The sequence below is a fragment of the Dendrobates tinctorius genome, unplaced genomic scaffold (assembly GCF_039654945.1).
Source record: "Dendrobates tinctorius isolate UK_male_01 unplaced genomic scaffold, ASM3965494v1 ptg000064l, whole genome shotgun sequence".
Classification (NCBI taxonomy): Eukaryota; Metazoa; Chordata; class Amphibia; order Anura; family Dendrobatidae; genus Dendrobates; species Dendrobates tinctorius.
Window position 1 is genome coordinate 48,147,114 of NW_027361732.1, and position 24,108 is coordinate 48,171,221.

Sequence of the window (24,108 nt, forward strand, 5' to 3'; positions counted from 1 at the left end):
CTCATAAAGGTACAGTGGTCAGAATTGTAAAAATTGGCCCGGTCATGAACGTGCAAACCACCCTTGGGGGTGAAGGGGTTAAAGGGTTGAGTCTGTGAAGGAGATCAAGAGTGTGATACTAGATACTACAAAATTAGTATTTTATACTGATTTTCCTTGTAAAGAGTGCAGGACTTGGCAGCTTTTTCCCAAATAATATGGCAACTTTGAGGTGATAACCCCTTTCCCAGAATAGACTGCCATTTGCACATGTAGGAATGCTTTAATTGTTGTTCCTTCTTGAGGAGAACCCAATATTTTACATATTTCTGATATTAGTCCTTTAGTCGATGGCCCTCTCCTGCAGATCCTCTCAAAGTCAGTTGGTAGGGAGACCCTAGAAGATCCATAAAGTGAAGAAGCGAAATGTTTAATTTGTAAATACTAGTAGAACTCTTTATTAGTAATAGCAAACTTGGACTTGACAGCATCAAATGTGAGAGAAATTCCAGCATGTCCCCGTCTACAAGATCCGCAAACCTAAACAGACCTGCTGAGGACCAGGGGTGAGCTTTCGCATGATCCATACTATTTGGCAATAAGGGCTGAAATATGAATGAAATCATTAGTGAATTAGGGGAGGCCAAATTAGACTTCTTCATACAAGAAAGCAATATCTCCCTCGTGAACCATATAGGGCCCAATAGACACTCCGGGATTCTAATGGTCCTATTTGACCATAATAGTGAATTCGGATGAATTGGTGCTAACCATAGTTTTTCTATTTCTGTCCATTTGTTGTATACCCATAACAAAGTCCACAAGGGAATTCTATGCAGATAAGTGGCCCAATAGTATTTGATAATGTCAGGGACCGACAGACCCCCTTTTAATTTATGAGAGACGAGGACACGCTTAGAGATCTGATGACGCTTATTATTCCAAATGAACCTCAACATGGCAGCCTGGAGGGATTTAAGTTCACTCATGGGGACCCTGAAAGGTAAGGTCTCAAAAAAATAGAGTAACTTAGGAAGGAGGGACATTTTAAGTGAAGCAATATAGCGAATTAGTGAGAGCGAGAGTGGCTTCCATTTATCCATTAGTTTCATTAAGTCACTCAAGAGTGGTGGAAAGTTAGTGCTATATAGGTTGCCATAAGAATAAGACAGGTTAGGCCTCTTTCACACATCAGGTTTTCGCCGTCAGGCGCGATCCGGCGCTTTTGACAGAAACCGGATCCGGCGAAATGCAATGCCGGATCCGGTTTCCCCCCATTGACTTGCATTTGCGCCGGATCGCGCCGGATGGCCATGCGTTTCATCCGGTTTTCGCCGGATCCGGCAATGTGTCGCGATCCGGCGTCTGGAAAAAACGGTGACTGTAACGTTTTTTGTCTCCGGCGAAAAAGCCGGACACGCCGGATCCGGCGCGTCCGGCTTTTTCACACAATGAAAGCCTATGAGCGCCGCAATGCGCCGGATCCGGTTTTTTGGTCTGAGCATGCTCAGTAGCTCTGCCCACAAGACATATATAAAAGCAAGACAGTGGGACCCACAGCCACACCCAACATGCCACCCAAGACAGCAACCAGGCGCAGGAGAAGGCAGGAGACCACTGCAGCACCATCTGCACCACCACCACCCCAAATGGAGCAGCAAATAGAACATGCTGAGGAGGGGAGGCCAGCAGCAGATGAGAGACGGTAATTATCAAATAACCCATTCCTCCAAACTAGGGCTATTGAATATCAAGATATTCATTGGCCCTTTGTTTCTCTTTATTCAACAGCCGCCCAATAGATGCAGCAGCAGCAGCAGCAGCAATGGCAGCAGCTGGAACACCACCCACAGGCATGGAGTGTGGCCACCAGGAAGACAGCACATCATCTTCTGGGAGCCCTCCCTCGCATCGTCAGCGTTTGACGGTAAGTTTTTATTTCCAAAATCCATCTTCTCTGTAATATATGTCTATTCATTGCCTTTTATTTCAAAACAGGAATCACAAGATGAAGAGGAGCTCCCAGAAGAAGAAGGAAGGGGTGGACAGACACCTGGAGTGGGCTCACAATTGGTAAGTTTTTTGCATCAAACGCAGAAACACAACATCACACTACACACAACACATAGAAAACAATGTTCTGCAGACCACACACAGCAAACAAATGCCTACATCCAAAGACATAACATTTTTTGTTTTCTTCTCTAGTCTTCCCAATCTGGTGCTTGGCCAAGAGGTCCTCGCAGTGCCTCCCAGGGTCGTCGGCGACAGCAACGCGGCGGTCACCAGCGTGTAAGTATAAATATTTTTGCTTTGTTTTTTTGCACTTTTTATTTCATTTCTTTTGTGGAGGCTAATTATGTTATTTTTGTCTTTTTCTTTAACAGCCTTCACAGCGTGCTCCCGACTCTGACGGTGAGGATGGAGGGATTGATGTGGACCGCCTCATCGATCTCGTCAGAGAAAGGGAGCCGCTCTGGAATATGGCTGACCGCCGCCACGCTGACCTGATCGTTACCCGACGACTCTGGGAGGAAATCTGTTCGCTCCTTGTTGGCCGCTGGGAGGACCTCGAAGCTCGGGCCCAGATTAAAGAGCGTAAGTATATACAGTACCGGTTGCTTGATGTAAACCAGTGTTTCCCGAACTCCAGTCCTCGTGGTCCCCACGAATCATGTGTTCAGGATTTCTATTTACTATAGAAATCCTGAAAACATGACCCCTGGGGACCATGAGGACTGGAGTTTGGGAAACACTGATGTTGTATACTAACCACTCCTTTCTCGTTTCAGGGAACAGAATTGTGAATCGGTGGCGGTCTGTGAGAGATCGTTTCAAGAAGGAGTTCAATAAAGAGATGCGGGCCCCGAGTGGATCTGGAGGACGCAGGAGCAAGTACAAGTACGCAGAAGCCCTGTCGTTCCTCCGGGAAACAATGGTCACCAGAAGGTAAATATTACACACCACATGTGAAAAAAAATGTTATATGTAAATTTTTTTTTCAGCCAGGGCCATACCATGTCAGTATTTTAATTGTTTTTTTTTCTCTTTATTCCACAGCACGGTGAGCAGCACTCAGGAGCCGGCACGATTGGACCCTTCTGAGGCGATCCCTGAGGAGACCGGCACCGAGGGACACTTCGACCGCCCCGGTACATCTGCACCTTCCCAGCCTTCCCACACATTCGACCCATCTGTCCCATCCACCAGCACAGGAGCATCGTGGCCGCCTACATTACATGAAGCTGCTGGTGAGGAGATCGCTTTCCCTTTACCCCACCCTTCTGCCCCTGCCACCTCTAGTACACCTGCGGGTACTGGGTGGCAGCGGCAGAGGGGTCAGGAAAAGACTTATGCGCCAGAGTTCTTGCATATGAATGCATCTTTCCAGAACTGTCTAAAAGTCTTGTCAGAGCAAATCTCCGCAGGCTATCAGCAGATCAACTCCAGCATTCTGGAGGTGAAGACACTTCTGCAAACCATGCATTCAGAAGCAAGATCTTTGCCAAACCACACCTTTTTCAGGTCTGTTGTGGAGCGCATGGAAACGCTCTCTCCTGCCCAGCAGATGCATGTAATGCATTCATGCCACGCTGCTCTCCAGCAAGTTACCTCCCAACCTCCTCCTCCTCCCACCACAGTAGTTCCTCCACCTGCACCCCCTCCAGCCACTTTCCATCCTCCCCCTCCTATTACATCTACACCCCCTCCAGCCACTTTCCATCCTCCCCCTCCTATTACATCTACACCCCCTCCAGCCACTTTCCATCCTCCCCCTCCTATTACATACCATCCACCTCCAGCCACTTTCCATCCTCCCCCTCCTATTACATACCATCCACCTCCCCAGCACCATCCACCTCCCCAGCACCATCCACCTCCCCAGCACCATCCACCTCCCCAGCACCAGCAACCTCCCCAGCACCAGCAACCTCACCAGTACCAGCAACCTCCACAGTACCTGCAAACTCCCCAGTACCAACAACCTCCCCAGTACCAGACATCTCCCCACTTCCAGCAACCTGCCCCGTACCAGACATCTCCCCACTTCCAGCAACCTGCCCCGTACCAGACATCTCCCCACTTCCAGCAACCTGCCCCGTACCAAACTCCTTCCCCATACAACTTGCCATCAACATCATCTGCTCCTACAGTCCCTGCCCAACCCTCCACTCCACCACCCACCACCTCTTCTGCTTCCCACATGTCCACCCATTCTGTAGTTTTTTCCACACCTTCACCTCTAACTGTTCCTTCCCCACCACGATCCCAGTCCTCTCTCCACACTCCCAGTGTCGAAGTGTCCCGCAGCCCCTACAGCAGTATTTCCACCACACACTACACAGAATTATAATGTGTGTATTTAAATAAAAATGACCAGTTTTATGGTTTCAGTTTTATAGTTTCAAAGTTTTATTAAACAAGTTTATTAAAATTTTAAAAAAGTTTACTAAAAAAAACATTTTTCAATAAAAGTTAAATTATTTTACACTGGTTGTCTGTCATTTCTTTCTGCGGCGAAAAAGGTTAAATACAGGGTATTTAAAAGGTGAAATGGTATTCAAAACTAGGTATATAACTGTGGGTAAATTTTAGCTTTTTGCCACAGTTGTGTTCCTGGTTGTGTTTGAAGCAAAGTATTTCACCTAAAAAGTTGTGTTTATTGTTGGTGATTTCCTAACAATGTACACAACTTTTGTTAAAAGGTGAAATACTTTGCATAAAACACAACCAGGTACACACCTGTGGCCTAAAGCTAAAAATAGAGACCATGACAAGATAGCCAACTTTGGTTGGCAAAGGTATATACTGTTGGTACAGAAGGTACACAAGTTTGGTTAGGGCACAAATCTTTCACACTCTGTCATCCTGCCAGTGTACTCTGTCTTGAGGTGACATAAAGTATAGTGCAAAATTGTCCCTCATTACTGAAACCGTCACAGAACTTCTAGTGGTAATGTCATGGTAATCTTGCAAGGTGGTTTCTTCAGAGGTGTCCTCAATGGAAATGGGTTCCTTGCAGATAACAAAATTGTGGAGTACCACGCACGCTTTGATCACCTCGTCCACAGTTTCTGTCTTGAGGTTGATCGCAGTCAATAGGACCCGCCATTTGGCTGTCAGAATACCAAAGGTACATTCAACCATTCTTCTTGCTCTTGTGAGGCGGTAATTAAAAATGCGTTTTGGTCTTGTCAATCCTCTGCTAGAGTACGGTTTCAAAAGGTGTTCTGACAGCTGGAAGGCTTCATCCCCTACACAGACAAATGGCATAGGTGGACCAGATGTTTGCGGCAGCGGTCTAGGTGGTGGGAACTGGAAGGTGTTTCCATACAGTTTACGCCCCATGGCAGACAGTTTGAAAACTTGAGAGTCATTGGAGCGGCCATAGGCCCCAGTATCAACCGCAATAAATTTGTATTCCGCGTCAGCGATGGCCATGAGGACAATTGAAAAATATTTATTGTAATTGAAATATTCCGATCCCGATCCAGCTGGCTTTACAATGCGGATATGTTTCCCGTCCACAGCGCCCAAGCAGTTTGGAAACTGACATATCTGTTGAAACTTGTCAGCAATTTCAATCCACCTCTCTGTTGTGGGCTCTGGTAAAAACTCTTCAGCTAAGGAGTCCCACAGTGCACGGCATGTGTACTTCACAATTCCAGATATGGTGGAAATCCCGAGTCTGTACTGGAAATGCAGTGACGAAAGGGATTCTCCAGTTGCAAGAAATCTGTGGGGAATTAAAAAACAATAAATTAGTTTTAAATCACAGCATTACATACCAAAACTGACCTATAACACTTGGAGATACAAATTACCACCAACAAGATTGCAGTGAAAGTGTGCTCTGATGCGATCATATCCAATAAATGTGGCTTACCTTAAAGTCACCATCAGACGCTCTGCGGGTGAAACAGAGAAGCGGCAATAGGTGTCCGCTTTTCTTATGAGGTGTGCAATGCGCTCCACCAAGTAATCAAAATTCTCCATTTTCATCCTAACATATCCAAAAAATTTATCCGGGTTTCGTCGAAGGTCCATGCATAGTGTAGAATAGACCCCACGCGTCATTCTCTTGGCTGTGATGGGGTGGATCCACAAACGTCCTCTACGATGCCTGATGCGCTGCTGTCTCGCTCTCTCCTTCTCCAGAACAATCACCCTCAAACGATTTGCCTCCGCTGTAAAATCCGCCAAATTCTTCAAAATATTTCCAATCACAACATCCATCTTCGCCAGTAACTTGCTCTTCTCTCCAACCTGCACTTTCTCCTCTCCAACCTGTCAAAGAAGGGCTGTAGGAACATGCTATATATAGTTTTTCAGTAGCCAATCCCGTTCGGAAGGCCACAAGGGGCGATTTTAAAAACCGGATCCGGCGTAATCCGTCGAAAAACGGATAGAAAAACGGATGAACCGGATGAGACGGATCCGGTTTTGTCTGTCCAGAAAAAGACGGATCCGCCAGAAAACCGGATCCGTCACATCCGGTTTTACGAAACATTTGCCGGATCCGGCGTTCCGGCACGACGCCGGATCGCGCCTGACGCCGAAAACCTGATGTGTGAAAGTAGCCTTAACCTCCAAATACTTAATTGCTTCAGACTTCTGTCTGAATATAAAATTTAGTTTTAAATGATCCAGTACATCAGAAGGGATATTTAGTAGGAGGGCTTCTGTTTTTGAAGTATTTAGTTTATACCTAGATAATTCCCCATACTTTTTAAGATCTTCCATCAGGTTAGGCAGTGTAATATGGAGGTTGGTTAGGGTTAAAAGGACATCGTTCCAAACCTTGACTCCTGATATGTTTGGATTTTGTCTTATCATTGTTGCTAGAGGTTCTATACATAAAACATATAACAGGGGCGATAAGGGGCAGACCTTGAGGGAAGCTTAATAGAGGCTGAAGAGGAACTATAGAGTGCTCCTATAGCTGTTAGAAAAGAGCCCGAAATGCCAAAAACCTTCAATGTCTCAAACAGGAAGGACCAATTAAGATGATCAAATAATTTTCTTCATCCAGGCTCAATATGATAGACTGTAAATTACTTCTATTAGCAACCTCTATTAAGTCTATTGCCCGTCTAGTGTTATCTCCCCCCTGATGGTTAGGGACAAATCCCACTTGATCCTTATTAATAAGTTGAGATAGTCAGCTGTTTAACCTATTAGCCGAGTTAATATTTTTAAATCATAATTTAATAATGCAATTGAACAATAGCTTGAACAATCCAATGGAGGTGTAATGGATCTCACAGGGGAAGGGGGGCATCGACTTCGCTCTCCTCCACCAGTTCCTCATTCGACTTAAGCCCCATCCGACAACAGGCTTATATTGGGTCAGAAACCAACCCGGGTAGCATACAATTGACCGACCAAGCGTGCAGATGTGGGGATTCCTGAATCGAGATAAAAGAGCAGCCCAAGATTAATTTTATATTTAATCGCCGAAAAGGCGCTCTAGAAATATACAGGTATATATTTACAAGAACAATATACAGGTATACAGTCACAAGTGTAGTACAAGGATAGGGTATAGATAGGTTGCAATTACAATGTTGTGTAGCCTGTGACCACAGGGAGGCACGGATGGATCACAGGTCCAAATCTTAGTTACGTGGTTTGCTTGGCTGCGTCAGCTAACGGGTCCTCCTGCCAGTAGAAAACTAAGTCCAAAATGAGGGTCTACCTTATATCTCCAAGGCTGTTCCCTCCCACACTTTGCTGCCGCCCCTGGGTTGGGCTGCCTCCCTCCTCCCATGTCTGAGAATAAGATTTTCTGTCCAGAATCGTGGATGGCCCATAACTTTGCGCTCAAAGCTCTGAATGGGTTGGTTGTGCCGCCACTGGGTTCCGCTGGATTTTATCTGCGCATAGAGACCAAATGTGCCTACCATATGTAATTCCTGTTAGCTATTCTGGAGGTGGCTAAAGAATAAGGGTGTGTGGGGAAAAGAATGATGATTCCGATAATGTGCTCGGCTAGGCTCAGAGATATTGCATTCTATTATTGTAGGACATTTTCCAGATTCAATACCTCAGAGCCTGCTGTGATTTGTTGTACGACGGTGTCTCCATGTGCTCAAGTCAGACAAAAGAGTTAGCTGGCTGCAGCTGCTAAAAAAGTTTGCACCCTTATGTTAAGAGCTTCAAAGAGTTTCTTCCTAGCTCTTTTAAATAACAATGATCCTGTGAAATCCCAAGGATGGGGGCACATTTCAGGAGGGGAGAGACTTATGCTTTGTCTCTCACACCTCCCAGCTTTAGAGGGTGCTAGGGGGCATCACATTCCTGTGTTCCCCAGAGCGCACTCCCGCAATCTCTCCTTGGTCCTGGGGGTGGGCCAGGACGTAATGGCATCCACTTTCCCGGGCTTTGGCTTCAGAGCCCCCCTACATCCCCGATGACCCAGGTAGAGGACCTCGCTCATACGCAACTGGCACTTTTCTGTCTTGATGTCAAACCTACCCGGTGGATCTGCCCAAGTACCTGCGTCACATGCTCTAGACGATCCTCCCATGTGGGACTGGAGATGGCAATATTGTCTAGCTACGCAGGTGCGTACCCACCAAGTCCCTGGAGCAGCATGGTGATTGTCCACTTAAAAGCAGCAGGGGAATTCCCAAATGGCATCACAGTGGACTCATACAGTCCAAACGGGGTGATAAAGACAGACCACTCCCGGGCCTCGTGGGTCAGAGGGATCTGCCAATATCCCCAGCTCAGATCCATGATGGTCAGGTACTTAGCCCCGGCCAACTGATCGAGCAGCTCATCGATGCTTGACATAGGGAACACATCAGTTCACTGCGTTGAGCCCCATGCAGAACTCTGTTGTTCGGTCCTTTTTGTGGATGATGACTATGGGTGACACCCACACGTTGTTGTATGCCTGGATCACCCCCAGCTTCAGCATCTCGTAAATCTCCTAGCGCATCTGCTGCTGCACCTTGAGAGAGACCTGATATGCTGACCACTGGATCGGGGGTGATCCCCAGTGTCCACGTGATGGACAGCCAACTCGGTCCTTCTGGGAAGGCTGCTGAACAGCTCCCAGAAGGGGCATAGAGTATCCGTTAGAGGGGACCGTTGGGCCTTGGTGAGCTGGTGGCCAACCTCTATGTCCTCAATGGATCCACCCGCTTTGGCTTGGGTGAGCAGATCCAGGAGGGTTTCAGCCTCTCCTTCCTCGGTGAGGTTGCTCACAGGGAGGGCACAGGCCTCATGCTCAGGATGGGCCTTCATAATGTTCAAGTGGAAGGCCTTCCTCTTTCCACAGGCGTGGTCTAGGGTGACCAGGTGCATGACGTCATTGAGCCGCTGATGCACGTGGTATGGGCAAATAGTAGGTGTGGGAGGTACAGCTCCCAGTCACTCCTGTGGGAGCCTACCAACATCCTAAGCATCTGCTTGAGGGTGCCATTGAGCCACTCCACAGACCATTAGTCTGCGGATGGTACGGGTTGACCATCAGATGTTGCACCTGTATTTGCTTTCAAAGGGACTCCATCAGCTGCGACATGAACTGGGTCCCTCAGTCGGTGAGCATTTCCTGGGGAAATTCTACTCTAGAGAAAATCTCCAATAAAGTGGTGGCCACCTTGTCAGCTTGAGTGGATGACAAGGCTACCGCTTCTTGGTACCGGTGGCATAATCCACTACCGTTAGTATGTAATGTTTCCCGGAGGTGCTGGGAACGGACAGCAGTCCAATGAGATCCACAGCCACCCTCCAGAAAGGCTTGTCAATGAAGGGCAATGGCACCTGTGCGGCTTTGGGGCGCCGTCCCACCTTCCACGCTCTCTGACAGCCTGGCTTTGGTCTTAGCGATCACTAAGTATCCGGCTATCGGAACCGCATGTGCAATCCACAACAACTCCGCCCAGAACAGATAGGGTACCACTAACTGTCGGTCCCTAGGGGAGACAGTTATTCTTTGTACCTCACAGGATCCTTCCGTGGTTTTGGGATGAAAATTAGATAAGAATGTGTTAGTGTATCTGGTATGGGAGAGCCCTCCAGAAATTAGTTAAATAGTTTGACCACATGGGGAGAAAGCTCCTCCACAAATGTTTTGTAATATAAATATTTCAGCCCATCAGGGCCCAGAGATTTACCCAAAGGGAGATCCTTCAAAATGTCCTCCATCTCCTCCTTTGTCACCTGCTGATTAAGAGGCAATAAAGCTTCAGAAGGGAGAACTGGGAGTTTTAATTTTGATTAAAAATGTTTCTATACCTTATGTCTATCAATCTTATTTATGGGGGATTATCTTGTAAATTATATAATTGGCTACAGAAATTATAGAATATTATCAAAATTTCCATTGGGTTATAGTGGATCGTGCCATCAGCTCCTCTCAGAGCCTGGGAGTGGGCGCTCATGGTTCTATCCTTCAATAATCTAGCCAAGAGTGTATGACCCTTTTTCTAATATTTCTGTTTACTATAAAGATTAAGTTTTTCAACTTTACACATTGAGAGGTCTTTAGTTTATTTCTAATTTCCACAATCTTATTTAAGATCCTCACAGAGGGTGAGACCGCTAACCTACTTTCCTCCCTAATCAATTGAGAAGTTAATTTATTGAATTCAAATTTAGCATTTCTTTTTCATCTGGAACTTTCATTAATGAAATACCCTTCATGACGACCTTGTGAGCTTCCCACGGGACTGAAGGAGAAAAAACTGAGCCCTTATTCAGGTGGAAAAAGTCAGTGAGATGGTTCAATAGAATCTTCCGAAAAATTTTGTCCTTAATTAGAAACTCATTCAACCGCCAGGGGCACTCCCTGGTAAACGTTTGAGTGGATTTAAGGTCTATCACCACCGGAGCGCAGTCATACCAGGTAATGTGCCCCATCTCAGCCGTCGCCATTATCTTAAGGGTCAAAATATTTGCAAAAAAGTAATCAATTCTAGAGTGGGTATGATGAGGGGGAGAATAGAACAAGTTCCTGTCCCTAGGATGGTCTGTTCTCCACAAATCAAATAAGAAGCTAGTCCTAATTAATTTTCTAAAGTCTCTTGCCATTCTAATCAGATTTTGTGATGGGGTTTATTATTAATAGAGTGCCTATTAAATAGTTCCGAGAAAGTGATACTAAAATTGCCACCCACTAGTAAAGCTGCCGGCAGAAATTTTTAAATCAAGGAAAAACCTTTCTCACAAATTTGATCTGACCTGAATTTGGTGCATATAAATTGCATAGAATGATGGGCCTGCCCTTCAAAGAAGCCTCCAAAATGACATATCTACTCCCAGTATCAATACATATTTTGTTCACTTGTAAAGGACAACCTGATGATATTAAGATAGCCACTCCCACTTTCTTATTATTGGCAAAAGCAGAGTAAGAAACAGGGAAGGAGTTGAAGGCAAACTTGAAAGTACTTGACTTATCATAATGTGTCTCCTGGATGAAGGCAATGTCGGTCTTCTGGGACTTCAGTTCTTGGAGGGTGAACCTCCTTTTTCTAGGGGAGTCCCATAATGTTCAATGATATTATGCATGTCATTTTGCAATATTTAGTTTACTCACACACACATGACCTCCAGGAACTATCCCCCTTCCCACTTCTTCTAAGATACGGTAATGGACTATCTCTTCTGAAATATTCTACATCTGTTGTTCTGGATGGAAGGGAAAGAAACATTGGGGGGGAAAAAACTAGGACAACAAAGAACATAAAGAGAAAAAACATATAACTTTAGGAAAAAGCAAAAAAGCACCATAATTCCCAGGAATAGAAATCCTGGTCTGTGGCGATACCTGTGGATTATATCAAACCAACCAGGAAGAGAAAAAAAAAAAGACAGTAGCCACAGAGAAATTTTCAGGGAGGCGTAGCCCAACGCTTAGCCCGTGCAAAGGAAAAATAACAACAATGAAACTGTCCCCTGTCACAAGACAAGCCAGGGCTCCCCCAGGCATATAGCATTAGTATTTTGCTGGATTTCCCACCTACAGAAAAATATGACTTCTAAACAATTATGAAATAATATAAAGGTGAGCCTGCACTGGCTAATACTTATTAAGATACTTATACAACTTTCAAAGGCTAAATTTTGCAATATGAGAAAGAGAGAAAAAGGAAAATATTATATTAAATTCAATTTGAAATGTCAGCAAAGACCCGTTGTTCCTCTCCTTCCGCCCCTGCCACTCAAATGTTCCTTTCTTCTTTTCTGGGTCTAAACCGGAGGTGGTGGCGGACCCACAAGGATAGGAATATCTCAGTTTGAAATCTTAGGGACCTGGAACTCTAATTTATCACAAAAGAATGGTAGGTCCTCAAGGGAGCGCAGTGTCACCGAAACACTCTCTCTCTGGGCTGTTAGAGAAAAGGCGAACCATCACCCAGGGGTGAACCTAGCCTCTGTGCTGCCTGAGGCGAACTGAAAAACGGCCCCCCACATAGTAAATTTTTAAAATCGGTAGAAATTAATCTGCTTCATACAGATTTATATCTATCCTGTAAAAATTTGTACAATAGTGGACATTTTAATTTAGCGAAATAGAGAAAAAGATGTCTGAACACAGGGATGTCAGCGCCATCACCGCACATACAAGAACCACACAGAAGAATCCAAAACAAGGGTCTTTAATGGCAATGGCAGGCCTGGCGCAAGCATACAGACACACAATGATGGCTGCAGAGCTGTGATCCTGTAGCAGGGCCAGACTGGGACTAAAAAGCAGCCCTGCCACACAAACCCCTCCAGCTCACAGATTATAACATGTCCCACCTCAGATCAGTGAATTTTTGCTAGTCTTTGTCATGCCCCTCACCATTCTCATTAAGGAGTTATTTGATGAGCCACATGTGAATGGCGCCGCAGTGCGTAGGATTGACCACAGCTCCATGGGGTTTGTTATAAGTCTCCAAAAATAATGGAAGCAACAGAGAATATCCTCATCAAACAAATAGATGAAGCTGCAACTCAAGGAGAAGTCATTATTATGGGGGACTTCAACTAACCTGAAATACATTGGGGAACCAAAAACTGCAGTTCCAGCAAAGGTAATGAGAGACAATTACCTTTCACAACTGGTTGTGGACCCAACAAGAGGGGGGGCACTGCTAGACCTAATATTAACCAACAGGTCAGACCGCATATGAAATATAAGGGTTGAGGGTCACTTGGGTAATAGCGATCACAAAATAATAAGTTTTCATGTATCCTTTAATAAGATGTGTAGTAGAGAGGTTACAAGGACACTAAACTTCAGGAAGGCAAATTTCCAACGGATGAGTGATGATCTTGGTGCAATTAACTGGGATGATATCCTGAGACATAAAAATACACAAAGAAAATGGGAGACGTTTATTAACATCCTGAATAGGACCTGTGCACAATATATACTGTATGGGAATAAACATACTAGAAATAGGAGGAAACCACTATGGTTAAATAGAGCTGTAAGGGGCGCAATAAGTGACAAAAAGAAAGCATTTAGAGAATTAAAGCAAATAGGTAGTGATGAGGCATTAAATAAATACAGAAAATTAAATAAATTCTGTAAAAAGCAAATCAAGACAGCAAAGATTGGGACAGAGAGACTCATTGCCAGAGAAAGTAAAAATAATCCCAAAATATTCTTTAACTACATAAGAAACTAAAAAATGATAGTGTTGGCCCCCTTAAAATTAGTCTGGGTGAAATGGTGGATGAGGATGAGGAAAAAGCCAATATGCTAAATTACTTTTTTTCAACAGTATTTACACAAGGAAATCCCATGACGGATAACATGATCAGTGATAAAAATTCTCCATTAAATGTCACCTGCTTAACATAGCAGGAAGTACGGCGGCGTCTAAAAATCACTAAAATTGACAAATCCCCGGGCCCGGATGGGATACACCCCCAAGTACTGCAGGAATTAAGTACAGTCATACTGTCACGATGACCCGTCCTGTGTGATGCGACCAGCTGGCCGGTAACTAAAACAACAAGACACGGGGAAAGGGGAAACAGTTACAATGGTGGGCCCTGCGATACGTAAAGGGGATGTGGAGACCTCCTGCACTCCCCTGAGTCAGTGTCCCTAACGCTCTTAACGTTCCCTATGCCGGTTCTGCACCGGGCGCCGATCAGTAACCTGTCGCCCTAGCACACCCTACACCTATCCCTTGCTAGGGAGCTGTGTGGCGCAGGCACTGGCCCCATCGCTGTACTAATACACACTATGGAAAAACACAAACAGGGAAACACCACTTAGCTTTACTCTGATGCACTTGCTCTAGGCAACAGAGTCCACCACCAGAATGCAGCTCTCCTCCTGAATAGCTGCCACCAAGCTCTGTCAGAGCAACAAGGAAATCCCCTCTGACTCCTTCCACACCAGCGCTAAGACAGTGCTGCAAGGAACACTCTCCACCTCCTTCCTCCACCAAGGATGGTTGAAATGAACACTATCAGCAACACTGATTGCAACACCTGTGACTCTTTTATAGCAGAGCCAGAGCAATCACACCTGCATTATAATCATGTGCACTTAACTAAAGAAACCAGAGTGCAATGACGCTCACCACCACCGGGGGCAAACTTAGAACAAAAGACACCACAGTGCAATAATCCTAATGGCCACCGGGGGCAAAAACCAAACTTAAGCACAGCTTAAGAAAAAAAAGGTTACCTGTGCTTTTTATCAGTCATGATCCAGCATGGATCATGACAGTACCCTCCCCTTAATGAGGGGCCTCTGGACCCTCAAGACCGCTCCTCATCAGGGAACCACCTACAGCGGGGACGCCCAGACCCAGAGTTCACCCCAGCAACTACCTGCACATCTGGTTGATGAGAAATGAGCCCGCTGATATTGGCACCGTATGTTCTGGAGGCACCACTCATCTCCAAAGAGCTGACCTGGGGAACGATTTGTGTATGTGTATATTTGGTATGAGCTGATAACACTCCACAACACACTTCCACAGGATGTATTTTGGTGGCCACCCATACATGCTCGTTCACACACAGGTCCAGACCTGAACGTTTACTGCCACTCGTTCGTTTGTCACCATTTGGAGAACTCTTTCTGGGATTGACAACAGAGGCGTCCCCCTGTGTCACCACACTCACACCCGCGCACTTCACGAAGGGGTACACCACCATTCAACCCCTTCCACCATGAGGTCTGCGCCTCCCAGGGTTGGCCAATGGCGAGGGTTGAGAGTTGCCCCTACTCTCCTGCAGCACATCTGCTGCTCTTATGGGAGAGGAAGGGGTCCGTTGAAGAGAGACGGCAGAGACAGTAGTCCCTAGGCAGCAGCCCTCACACGACTGCCCCCAGCTGACCACTTCCCTCGCCCGACAATCTATTACCGAGTTGTGTCTTTTCAGCCAAGGGAGGCCTAAAACGATAGGTACTGGCATTCCCTCCAAGGCAAAGCATGACAAGGACTCCTCATGATGTCCTATATGCAGATGGATATTCTCTACGACTTGGGTCAAGCTCCCCTGGCTCAGTGGAACAGAGTTTATGGCCTGACGCTTATAGGCTGGGCTAGCATCCTACACCTCAGACCATGAGTCTGGACAAAGCGAGCATCCACCAGACTGACTCCTGCTCCGCTGTCCACAAACACTGGTATCACCTCCGGTACCCCACCAGCCAAAACCTCTGCTGACATGGTACCTTGGGAGGGCAAAATGGAGGAAATGTATACTCCCTGGTCACCTCCCTCCAAGCAACCAGGGGAATGCGGCTTCTCAGGTGACACAGATAATTTGGCACGCAATGGGCAAGCCTTCAGGGCGTGACCTGTCTGCCCACAGTACAAACATGCCGACACCACTCCCCGAACCGTAGGCAGCTCTGAACATAAACTAGCTCCTCCTACTTGCATAGGTTCATCTGGAGACTTGGCATGAACTGGGCAGGCTCTCATAAAATGGCCAGGCTTCCCACAGGAAAAGCATTGTTAGGCGTCGGATTTCTGTCGCTGCACAGCGAGAATCCCGAGCCTTACTTCCAGCGGTCTCCCATTCCTCTCCAGCCACAGAGGAGGTTGCTCAGCAAAGTCATCGGTCCAGGCACTCTGCCCAGACCAGCTCCGTGGGTTTGCTTGCTGCTGCCACCTCTGGCACAGCTATGGCAATACATGCTGCTCAGCAGCGAGATTCTCCAGGGACTAAGTCCCCATGTCGGGCTACTGAGCATGCCCGTGGAGTGATCTCCCATTGGAGATCGAAGGTCATGTGCTCAGGTCCTTCTCCTGTTTGGATTGGCCCATCCGAGAAGCCAGGAAGGTCCCGGACGCTCGTGGCTATAAAAGGTTTGCATGGCCGCTCGGCCATGCGCTAGGATAGACTATATTTGCGGACTATGTGGAGTGAGTGATGTATGCATTTATGAATGTCTCTGGTGAATGACTCAATAAGAAACCCCTACCCTTGGTACGCATGTGTTGTGCAGCCTAGCCTGCTAGCACCCAGGCTTAGGCGTAGGTAGGTCAGAGGTTGAGTCAGGCATCAGTCCTCACCAGGGACTCGGCATGCCTCACTGCACGTGCTCCACTCACCATAGCCAGCGTCTATAGCGGCGCTCGCGGCAGTGGGCCTAGAGGGACTCTAACCTCATGTCCTTGGGGTAGAGTTCTGTGGCCGTACACTGTGCGCTCATTTGGCCGAGCTCTGTGAGCTAAACAGGCTCCGGCATCTACGTTCAGCCGTGGTGCGGCTCTGTACATTAACGGAGTTTGCTCTTGTTCACATTGCGTGACGTAACCCACGTGTGACTGTTTTCACACCGCTTTATTCTTCCGCCATTATCTAGCAGCAGTGTACCACCTCTGCACGCTGGACCCAGGGCTGCGAACGCACCTACTATTTTGTAATTTGGTGCATTCTGCCAGCCCTAACAAGCATACCCCCCACCACGACAAGCCGCAGACACCCCCTTTTTTGTATCAACAACACCGGGCTGTCTGGGTTCCTCCATCTGCACTGGTGGGTCCTCCTCCCTAGCGAGGACATCAGGGGGCACTTTTTGTATATATCTTTCCCTAAGGCATCTATCCACCTGGATGGCAAGGGACATGGTGGCCTCCAGCGACCTGGGGCGGCGTACTGCACCAGAGTATCCTGCAACTTTGGAGACAAACCCTGCACAAATTGACACCTAAGTGCAGGGTCATTCCACTGAGTGTTAGTGGCCCACCTCCTAAACTCTGAGCAGTACTCCTCGGCAACCCGGGCTCCCTGTTTACACCTACGGAGTCGGGATTCCGCCAGGGCGACGCCATCAGGATCCCCATGCACAAGCGCCAAAGCCGCAAAAAACTCATCCACGGACACCAACGATGGAGAATCGTCCGGTAGGGAGAAGGCCCAGGATTGGGGATCCCCTTTAAGAAGGGACATAATGATTCCCACCCGTTGCTCTTCACTCCCTGATGAACAAGGGCGCAGCCTGAAATATAATTTGCAGGCATGTTGAAACACCAAGAATTGATCTCTCCCTCCAGAAAACCTGTCAGGAAGGGATATCTTGGGTTCTGGCTGAGCCTGTCTCTGAACCAAGCCCCCAAAGCCCACCAACTGCTGCAGTTGCTGCACCAACTCACCGCGCAGCCCCCTAATCTCCTCAGTAAGGGTCTGCAGCATTTGGGCAAAGGTCTGAACTGGGTCCATGGCTCAGCAGAAAAAAAGTTATTGGTTGGTGATAATGTCACGATGACCCGTCCTGTGTGACGCGACCAGCTGGCCGGTAACTGAAACAACAAGACGCGGCACGTGATACTGTCCTGTGTGACAGAGCCCGCAGGCCAGTAACTAAAACAACAAAACACGGGGAAAGGGGAAACAGTTACAACGGTGGGCCCTGTGATAGGGGAAGGGGACGTGGAGACCTCCTGCACTCTCCTGAGTCAGTGTTCCTAACGCTCCTAACGTTCCCTATGCCGGTTCTGCACCGGGCGCCGATCAGGAGCCTGTCGCCCTAGCACACCCTACACCTTTCCCTTGCTAGGGAGCTGTGTGGTGGAGGCACGGGCCCCACCGCTGTACTAATACACACTAAGGAAAAACACAAACAGGGAAACACCACTTAGCTTTACTCTGATGCACTTGCTCCAGGCAACAGAGTCCACCACCAGAATGCAGCTCTCCTCCTGAATAGCTGCCACCAAGCTCTGTCAGAGCTACAAGGAAATCCCCTCTGACTCCTTCCACACCAGCGCTAAGACAGTGCTGCAAGGAACGCTCTCCACCTCCTTTCTTCACCAAGGATGGTTGAAATGAACACTATCACCAACACTGATTGCAACACCTGTGACTCTTTTAGAGCAGAAAAAGAGCAATCACACCTGCATTATAATCATGTGCACTTAACTAAAGAAACCAGAGTGCAATGACGCTCACCACCACCGGGGGCAAACTTAGAACAAAAGACACCACAGTGCAATAATCCTAATGGCCACTGAGGGCAAAAACCAAACTTAAGCACAGCTTAAGAAAAAAGGTTACCTGTGCTTTTTATCAGTCATGATCCAGCATGGATCATGACACATACATAGACCATTATTTTTAATCTTTAAAGATTCCATATTAACAGGGTCTGTACCACAGGACTGGCGAATGGCAAATGTGGTGCCAATATTCAAAAAGGGGACTAAAACTGAACTTGGAAATTATAGGCCAGTAAGTTTAACCTCAACTGTGGGTAAAATCCTGGAGGGTTTTCTAAGAGATACTATACTGGAGTATCTGAAGAAGAATAACCTAATGACCCAATATCAACATGGGTTTACGAGGGTCCGTTCCTGTCAGACTAATCTGATAAGCTTTTATTAAGAGGTAAGTTCCGGACTGGACCAAGGGAATGCAGTGGACGTGGTGTACATGGACTTTTCAAAAGCTTTTGATAAGGTGCCACACAAAAGGTTGATACATAAAATGAGAACAATGGGGATAGGGGAAAATATGTGTAAGTGGGTTAAGAGCTGGCTCAGGGATAGGAAACAAAGGTTGGTTATTAATGGGCACACTCAGACTGGGACATGGTTAACAGTGAGGTACCACAGGGGTCGGCATTGGGCCCGCTTCTTTTTAACATATTTATTAATGACCATGTAGGGGGCATAGAGAGTAGAATTTCAATATTTGCAGATGACACTAAACTCTGCAGGGTAATCAATACAGAGGAGGACAATTTTATATTACAGGAGGATTTATGTAAACTAGAAGCTTTGGCTGATAAATGGCAAATGAGCTTTAATGGCGATAAATGTAAGGTCATGGACCTGGGTAGAACAAACAAAATGTATAATTATGTGCTTAATTGTAAAACACTGGGAAAAACTGTCACTGAAAAAGACCTGGGTGTATGGGTGGACCACAAACTCACATTTAGTGGCCAGTGTCAGGCAGCTGCTGCAAAGGCAAATCAAATAATGGGATGCATTAAAAGAGGCATAGATGCTCATGAGGAGAACATAATTTTACCTCTATATAAGTCATAGTGCGACCACACTTAGAATACTATGTACAGTTCTGGTCTCCAGTGTATAAGAAAGACATAGCTGAACTGGAGCGGGTGCAGAGAAGAGCGGTCAAGGTTATTAGAGAACTGGGGGGTCTGCAATACCAAGACAGGTTATTACACTTGGGGTTATTTAGTTTGGAAAATCGAAGGCTTATGGGTGATCTTATTACAATGTATAAATATATGCGGGGACAATACAAAGACCTTTCTAATGATCTTTTTACTCTTAGACCTGTGACGGCGACATGGGGGTATCCTCTACGTCTGGAGGAAATAAGGTTTACGCATAATCACAGACGTGGGCGGATTCTTTACTGTAAGAGCAGTGAGACTATGGAACTCTGCCATATGTTGGTGTAATGAATGATTCCCTACTAAAATTTAAGAAGGGACTGGATGCTTTTCTTGAAAAATATAATATTACAGGGTATATACACTAGTTTCCTTAATATTGCATTGATTCAGGGAGCTAGTCTGATTCCCGTATGTGGAGTTGGAAAGGAATTTTTTTCCCCAATGTGAAGCTTACTGTTTGCCACATGGGTTTTTTTGCCTTCCTCTGGATCAACATGTTAGGGCAAGTTAGGATAGGATATGGGTTGAACTATATGGACTTAAAGGCTTCCTTCAACCTTAATAACTATTTACGTGGTGCTTTTCAAAGCTACGTTTCCCAGGATCATGGGGGTCCCCGCAATCAGATCCACAACAAACAAAAATTCATAACTTCCAAATTTGAGAGAAGTTAAACAGCATTTTCATGACTTATTTTTTATTACATTTATAGGAATGTAGAAAATAATAAACCAATAATGACAATCCAGTAGTCCAATGCTCGTGCAAACAAACGTATACATCAAGTGTGTGTGATTTTTTTTATCAGATAGCACACTGACCGATGTTATACAATGAGGCCGCGCAGAGAAACATTTTTTCCTCAAACTGAAAAAAAAAAAAAAATCATATCATGGTGCGATTTGGCTCTGCAATTGAATGAGACTCACCCATTCAAATCTATGGGTGGGAGGAAAAAAATTGGATACCTCAGTATGACATCCCATATTTACGGTTACATTACATTTCTGTAACATAGGGAACTGTAAATGATTAATAACTGCTCAGAAAAAAAACTGCAAACGGAGGAGTAGAGAGAAGAAAATCGTCCCACTCTCCTGGATGAAAACAGTTACTTATATATGATGTACAGGGAAATATCGGTATAGTACAATGCCAAAGATTTCACTTCTTACATTACATGAGTGATATCTATTGTAACTTCTACAATAGCTCAGAAACCGGCGAATCCTCACAGCGCACAGTGCGTGTCTTGGGGGGGATTCAAAAGTATGCAGTCACACCGAGTGACACACAGAGTGAGTGCAGAGTTTTCATTTTACACAGGATAGTATAATCCTCCATACAGTATTATGGGCACCACATAGCCCTCCATACAGTATTATGGGCACCACATAGTCCGCCATACAGTATTATGGGCACCACGTAGTCCTCCATGCAGTGTTATGGGCACCATATAACCCTCCATACAGTATATTATTATGGGCACCACAGTATAATGGCCCCATATCTTACACCATACAGTATCATGGGCCCCAAAATATTACTTCATACAGTATAATGGGCCCTATATAATACTCCATACATAAAAAATCATCAAATACTCACTTCTCCTTGAACCCCGCTGCTCTGGTGTCCTCAGCGTATTCTGACCCTTTGCACTGCTCGGCACAAAGGATGCGCTGTAGTGATGTAATTGCGCTCTCTGTGCTAAGATATCACAGAGCTCAGACACAGGGGGGAATGATGTGAGAGGGAGCATCAGCGGATGGCTCCCTCACTCATCATTGTTTTCAACTGTGTCAGCACTGGCACTGAGGCCTCACGACTTATGATCCCCATAGAATGCCATGTCCCCGATGGCTTGTGGACCCCGGCACTTGCCAACTTGCGCCGGGTGGTGATGTCAGCCTTGATATATGTGTCATAACTGAGCACCACGAAATATTAACCAGTGGGTGAAATATGCGTACATCACAAAGGAGACACACATATACTGTATATCATATAGGAGACACCGCAACTGCTGAATATATATATCACATTGAGACTACTGTATATACATTACATAGGTGATACTGCTGTATATAATTGCAGTATCACTTATATATTATATATAAGAGTCAATATACATTAGACGTGTCAAACTGCAAATGCTCTATAAACAATATGCAGGTGATACTGTGATTGCAGTGTATAATCGCAGTATATATATACAGCAGTATCACCTATATAATGTATATAGACTGCTGTACATACTTTATAGGTGATACAGTGATTATATACAGCAGTATCACCTATATATTGTACATACAGCATTATACAAGTCAAACTGCAAATGCTGTGTATACATAAAAAAGCTTTCATCTTGGTACTCACCTGAGATGCGGAGGATGAGGTGGGTCCACTGTCCAGCCAGCGTCGGAGGTGCTGAGGACTTGGAGCAGATGCCGACTGGGGATTGGTGAGGAAATTGCTGTTTTCTGAGGCTGGTACTGGCCAGCGTCACACAGAGTGAGGCTCAGGCGTCCTGTGCGCGCCGCAGCGGCCTTTTCAATCTTCTGTACTGGCCTTGGTGCGTGTGCTCTCCTGCTTGCTGCACTGAGCAGGGCTGCGCATGCAAGCAAGACCGAGGGCCGTGCTCATGCGGGCTGCAGTGGCCCTGGTCAGCACCTGCACCAAGAGAGTGCATGCACCAGGGTCTTTACAGAAGTTTTAAAGGGACAGTGGCCTATTTTGTAGCTCGGAGCCGTCGGCAGCCGGATCCATGTTATCTGACTGCAGGGCCCCCTGAGGCCAAATGCTCAACTGGCCTCATTATAGGTGCGCCCCTGACTATATGGAGGACTATGGAGTGCATTATACAATATGGAGGTATGTGGGATACATTATACTATATTGAAGACTATGGAGCGTGTATTATACTGCATGGATGTGAAGCGAGGCTCATCCCTCGTCATATCATTCAGCATTCATACAGCCCACTCTATTTCCATGGCACAGCAGTGGGCACACAGCCCTGGCAGCCATTAGCAGACACAGGCAGCTGTATTGTGGATGTTGGAGAGCGGGGCCACCTACTGGACAGGTGCCCAGTCAGATACAGGGGGTGATACCTAATAGAACAGGCAGTGGGCAGCATGCCACATGCTGGGAGTTGTAGTCCTGATCAGCAGGGGAATCTCTGGGTACAGATCCCACAGACTGGATAGAGCAGCTGCAGCAGCAGTGATCCGTTACTGCTTATAGGCAGGAGTCCAGGATGAGGACTCCAGATCTGCACTACAGACATGATACTGCATTGTGCCCGGCTCACACCAATGTGTTACCGTGGGAATGGATGGGGTAGAGCAAGATCTCGGACACTGAAGGGGGCTATCCGCATAGCCGGGGGCGCACATCATCGCTATAACCTGAGCATTTGCCGGAGAGGAACGACTACAGGACCTGTGATGATGTCACAGTCATGTGACCGGTCACATGAGGGGAGGGGTGATGCGGTCTGGAGAGTACTGTGCTGCATAGAGGAAATTGTACAGTGATCGGTGTGAGGTCGCACAGGGCAGGTTCGGCACAAACTGAAGAGCAGGCAGATTCAGCTATGGCTGGGAGCTCTAGTTCTCCCTGTATACAGCCCCAGATGTAATTTATACATGAACAAACTGGGAGCGCTAGTTCTCCCGAGATACAGCCTCTGTTGCACAGCACCACATTATCTGATTGCAAGGGGCGGCACCGCACTGCCGCCCGAGGCAAACAGCTCAACTTGCCTCATTATAGATGCGCCTCTGCCACCAGCTATAAGCAATTCTAAGGTCCTTCAGGGCAGACAGCAAAGGTAGTGTCTTGAAACATAATCTCCTTTAACCTCTTCACCCCCAAGGGTGGTTTGCACGTTCATGACCGGGCCAATTTTTACAATTCTGACCACTGTACCTTTATGAGGTCATAACTCTGGAACGCTTCCATGGATCCTGGTGATTCTGACATTGTTTTCTCGTGACATATTGTACTTCATGATAGTGGTAAAATTTCATTGATATAACGCGTTTATTTGTGGGAAAAATGGAAATTTGTCAAAAATTTTGAAAATTTTGCAATTTTCCAAATTTGAATTTTTATGCCCTTAAATCACAGAGATACAGCACACAAAAAACTTGATAACTAACATTTCCCACATGTTTACTTTACATCAGCATAATTTTGGAACCAACATTTTTTTTTGTTAGGAAGTTATAAGGGTTAAAAGTTGACCAGCGATTTCTCATTTTTACAACACCATTTTATTTTTAGGACCACATCACATTTGAGGTCACTTTGAGGGGTCTATATGATAGAAAATACCCAAAAGTGACACCATTCTAAAAACTGCACCCCTTAAGGTGCTCAAAACCACATTCAAGAAGTTTATTAACCCTTTAGGTGCATCACAGGAATTTTTTTGAATATTTAAAAAAAAAAATGAACATCTAACTTTTTTTCACAAAAAAAATAATTCAGGTTCAATTTTTTTTATTTTACCAAGGGTAACAGGAGAAATTGGACTGCAAAAGTTA

The 24,108-nt window shown here is 46.0% G+C and overlaps 1 long non-coding RNA gene across 1 annotated transcript; it reads left to right on the plus strand.

Annotated features, from left to right (window-relative positions):
- The first annotated feature begins 1,266 nt into the window (after positions 1-1,266).
- LOC141094617 (uncharacterized) lies at positions 1,267-2,568 on the plus strand. Its single transcript, XR_012233129.1, has 3 exons — positions 1,267-2,052; positions 2,188-2,271; positions 2,367-2,568. It is a non-coding gene; the product is annotated as an uncharacterized lncRNA (long non-coding RNA).
- Positions 2,569-24,108: the final 21,540 nt, after the last annotated feature.